At 36.9% G+C, this 5326-nt stretch overlaps 1 protein-coding gene across 1 annotated transcript in view; it reads left to right on the top strand.

Moving 5' to 3' along the window:
• Positions 1–4233: 4233 nt before the first annotated feature.
• The window catches only part of LOC106882375 (huntingtin-associated protein 1), a 52635-nt gene continuing 51542 nt past the window's right edge, over positions 4234–5326 (top strand). The window contains exon 1 of the mRNA XM_014933034.2: positions 4234–4391. The gene's annotated coding sequence lies outside the window, so the exon portion shown is untranslated. The remainder of the gene's footprint in view (positions 4392–5326) is intronic.

The raw sequence follows: 5326 nt of genomic DNA, 5'->3' as shown, positions 1-5326 counted from the left end.
ATTGTTTTAATTATATCTTTATACACGCACATACATGCATAAAAATCTGGCACACCGTCAGTTACAACGATCACAAATATCCAAAACTTCACCACTCTTCCAACTTCCTTTTTCCTCTTAAAAAGAAGACTTTTGTCTACTTGGACTATATGATTCAGGCCACCCAATTTCTTCTTGTCTTTCACAATTTTTGAGTACATATTTCCCTGCAAAATTTCATACCACTGTCTGCTAATATTGCTGATGGACATGCAACATGTCACTGACATTTTACATATAAAGTCCAGGATTATGTGAAAAAGAGTGAAGACCATTGATTGACTTTTTTCTATAACAGTATTAAAAAGTTATTTGGAAATTACAAAGAGAAATGAATGGTAGATTCAGACTGTCCATATTTTAAAACCATGAAATAAAAAAAGAAATAGGAAAACAGCAGAAAATTTTGGAACTAGGGGTGGAGGATTACAAATTCTTTTATTTTTTTTCGCATAATCATATTAATTCCGTTATGCAGAAAACAGAATTGAAAAAATTTTGTAAAAATTCATAAAAATAAGAAAGCTATGAGGGGTCAAAGCACGTACTTACATCATAACTGCTGAGAGAACTTAAGTTTCTAGATTTGACTGTTTTGTACCATACTGAAAGGGTGAGATGAGAAATCTAGAGAAATTAGGCAATTAACTGATGAGTACTGAAATGGACTGTTGCACAGATGTACATCTGTATGGTATAAACTACAAAAAATTGTCCATCAGTTTATGATTTTATCATGTTTTTCACAAATTCATGTGCTTAACAAGTATAAATGCAAATAAAGCAACTTCGACTACAATATTGTGGTTTGTAAAAGTAAAACCACCTTACTTTTAGCTACAAATGACCTCTTCTAGGAGTCAATACTTATGTCCATTGAAAATTATTGGTAAATTTTGGGAAGTACACCCACATGAGTTTCACTAAGAAAAAAAAAAAAGGAAACCTTGGATTTTTTGCATAGAATCAAGTACCCTGACCTTCTAATGTGTCGCAAACCCCTTACTTTCGTTTGGAAAAGAAGGGGTGGTGGGTAACCAGGCTTCCCCCATCCCATAATCATTGGAAATTTTTTTTTTATTGAAAGAATGACGATAACCTAATGTGCCACAAAACACTTTTTTGTCCGGAGAATGGGGTGGGGGTGTTGCAGAACCCTCGGAAATCCCCCCCCCACGTTTTTCAAAATTTTTTTTGCGTGGAAACAGATAATTCTGAATACCACAGCCAGCATTTCATGATCGATGTTTGGGTAGTTTGACTGAGTTCTGTCAAGGGCTTTTGATGCAAATTCCACAGGTTTGCCATCTTGTACAATAGCTTTTCTGAGTTCTTTCAAAGAGCTATCTACCTCAAGTCCTGTTGGTTTCTTTGGGTCAAAGAATCTGAGGTTTGATTTCCCTGAAATGGTTGCTTTAATTTTTTCAAAGCAGTGTATGTGGTCTTCAGACAACTCAAATGGTATATTTTTCTTTTTTGCAGCCCTTCCTTGCTGGGTCTGACCTAGTGCTATCTTTGGAATAAATATTTCCAAAGAAAGAGATTTCAGGTTGACAAATGTGGCAATTGTCCGAGTTGAATACCAATCCAGATTCCTTTGCTTTTTCCATAAGTCTTTGTAGATTTCTGTCATGCTCTTCTTCATCTTTGCCATGGACAGCAATGTTATCATTTATTCCAACAACCCCTGGGAGATCTTCAATGATTTTGTCCATTGTAGCTTGAAAGATATGAGATATCTTTAAACCCAATGGCAATCTAGTCCAACAGTATCTTCCAAATGGGGCCCAGGAGGTTGTGAGCAGCTGCGTTTCTTAATAACAATACACTGTGATCATGTCATAGATTCAACTCCTGATGTCACAACAATCGAAGGCCTGAAAGAAACATACCCAACTTTTTTCAAGAGCCTGAGCAACTTCAAAGAACCCACACAACTGTACATAAAAGCAGGGTCGGAACCCTTCATTGATACACCTCGCAAATGCTTAGTTCACCTGAAAAATAAGCTCAATATTGAACTCCAGAAGATGGAAGAAATGGGGGGTCATCAAGCCTGTGAAACAACGTACAGATTGGTTTTCAAGCAAAGCATATTCTGTTAAAAATGCTGGATCACTTCGCATCTGTATCAACCCACAAAAACTTAATCAAGCACTGAAAAGGTGCCCTCACAAAATCCCAACAGTGGAAGAGTTGAACCCTCAGTTTGCTGGTTCTAGCGTTTCAGCAACCTAGATGCAAAGGCAGGACACTGGTCAGTTAATCTGGATGAAGAAAGTGCCCAGCATAAAAGTCCTGCAACTTCTGCAACAAAAAAGACACCGGAAAAAATTCTGTCGTCAACGGAACAAGATGGAAAAAGAGCACACAAAAAATTCCACGATCTAGAATCAAGCAACAAGGCTCATACTGACTCAAAAGAAGAGAACTGTGATCCCTACCACAGCATACAAATTTCAAGCATGCGAAATGAAGCATTTGCAACATTGGATATATGTCGACTAAAAGAAAAAGTACAAGATAAATATATCTAATCAAAACTAATCGCATTACCAGCACATTATTATCATTAGACATTACTAAACAATGTACCAACATCGTCAGTGAACGCGACGTGACACAAAACAAAAGGACAATGAAAAGGAGACACAGAGACAAATGGAAAGAATACACATACACACGGACTACACGTTTAGTTGATGGCATTGCTACAAATTTATATACAAGTCTATTTATTGTTATATCGGCTACATAGTGCATGTTGTGCCCCTAACCAAATCATACGGTGCACAAGAAAAACAACAATACTATGGCGACATCTCGCTTTCCCGAAATGCAGATGCTGTCAAGCGTGCATGTGGAAATTGTGAACGAATGCATGCAAGCACTACAATAACGTGATTCAGAGTGCATGATTGTCTACTCAACTGCCGTCCCCCTCAGCCACCAAGCTGACTACCTTTTATCCGCGACAACATATTTAACAATGTGAAACTCAGTACATTTAGTTTCGTATCATTACAACAATAAAGGTCAGTGCTAAATGAGCAGACGTGCCGACTGTGACCATTCTGTAAAATTATATATCGATGACTACATTTTGCTGTTTTTAAGACGATCACTTAGAGCATTTCTTCATCTCAATGGCTTGTGGTGGTAATAATGCAGCTATTGTTTAACCCCAGGTCAGCTCTAATCGGTCAAACTAAAGGGTTTGACCCGGTGGGAAATAAAAAAATAAAATATTCTAATAGGTGTAAAACAACTTGCTGCGAACGAATATGAAGAAAAAAACGCGCGCTCGCGAACGGGGGTGGGGTGCGGAGAGGCCTCGGAACATTTACATCCTGAATGTTCCGAGACGCCTCACCGGAGCCAAAAAACAAAAGAAAAATAGTGTAATAGATGTAAAACGACTTGCTCTGAACGAATATGAAAAAAAAAAAAATGCGCTCCCGCGAAAGGCGGGGGTGGGGAGAGGACTCGGAACATTCACATCGTCACACATCACACACAGTGAGTGTGTGTGTGTTTGTCTGTGAATGTGTGTGTGTGTGTCTGTGTGATGTGTGACGATGTGAATGTTCCGAGTCCTCTTCCCACCCCGCCTTTCGCGGGAGCACATTTTTTTTTTCATATTCGTTCAGAGCAAGTCGTTTTACATCTATTACACTATTTCTCTTTTGTTTCTTGGCTCCGGTGAGGCGTCTCGGAACATTCAGGATGTGAATGTTCCGAGGCCTCTCCCCACCCATCCCGTTCGCGAGCGCGCGCTTTTTTCTTCATATTTGTTCGCAGCAAGTTCTTGCACACCTATTAGAATTTTTTTTTTTTTTTCCCACTGGGTCATGACCCTCTAATCGAGCAGACCTATTATTTAATGTTATTTAGTGTTTCTAAGACTATATTATCTCGTATTTTCTTACCTGTTTTAAGACGTTAGTGCAATGAGAGAGAATTTAGCTGCTATGCCTAGCAGGCGATGAGACCATATAAAAGCTGTCACATATGCACGTGGTGATAAAGATGAAAATACTGCTTCCTTCAAAGTAGATATTAAATTCCAAAGCTAAAATGGCGACATATCATCTGTTATCCGACATTCTGCTTGAAATTTAATGTGAATATATCAAACATTCAATTCGTTAATTTTAATTGTATTAGATTTTAAAAAAATTAAAGTACGGTCTCAAACAATAGGTTCCAAGATCTGCTTTGTTGAGCATGCGCAATTGAAAGGAAGTGCACTAATAACAAAAACAAAAACAGTTTCCAAGAAATCTGTTTAATTTGAAACAAGCATTTATAACTATTGCGTATACACTTATATACACGCTGTTCTCTACACTGTAAGTTATTCCTTTACTATTTTAAATCCTTTTGTGAGAAATAACTTCATATTTATCAAGCATTCTCGCGCGCACTCATGTAAAGTTTCTGGCATTCTTTGAAAGAATGCCTGTGTTTTGTGTCTTCAAAGATATTCGTTTTCATGTTGCAATAAATAATAGTTAACTTATTTCCATTTTCTTTTCTTCTTTTAACTATATATATATTGAGAGAGAAGTACAGTAAAAGAAACGTGAACTTTCAACATCTTAATGTAGTAAAGCTAACTTTAAATTAAATATAATAAATTGCCTGAGTTTATTGCAACATGAAAACGAAAATGCATCAGTTTCAAATACAGTTAGCATTTAAAAAACAAATTCAAGAGTAAAATACTGAAATTCTAAAAACATTTATATATAAATATATACCTGAATTTAACAGTAAAAACATGTTAAAACTCCTAAGTATACATTATGTGCTGCAATGAATTGATAGGTCCACATATAACATTTTGAGGTACATCTTTCTTTGATGAAATTATGCTCATGTCACTTAAATGCAAATTTAATGTACAAATTGAATATTAATTGAAACGGTTGTCAAGCGATGATGGGGGACAAACACAGACACAAACATACACGCACACGTATATATATATACATATATACGACGGGCTTCTTTCAGTTTCCGTCTACCAAGTCTACTCACAAGGCTTTGGTCGGCCCGAGGCTATAGTAGAAGACACTTGCCCAAGGTGCCACGCAGTGGGACTGAACCCGGAACCATGTGGTTCGTAAGCAAGCTACTTACCACATAGTCACTCCTACGCCTATGGCTATTTAAAAAAATTTCTTTTCCAAATACCCTAACCCTAATCGTAACTACAGAAATGTTTTGAAATTGTTTAGTCTGAATCATAATGTCCGTATTTTTCCGTATATTTAGAAAAAAA

This window comes from Octopus bimaculoides, chromosome 20 (assembly GCF_001194135.2).
Source record: "Octopus bimaculoides isolate UCB-OBI-ISO-001 chromosome 20, ASM119413v2, whole genome shotgun sequence".
NCBI lineage: Eukaryota > Metazoa > Mollusca > Cephalopoda > Octopoda > Octopodidae > Octopus > Octopus bimaculoides.
The sequence above is the reverse complement of the archived record's forward strand: the minus strand, read 5'-3'. Positions and strand labels throughout refer to the sequence as shown.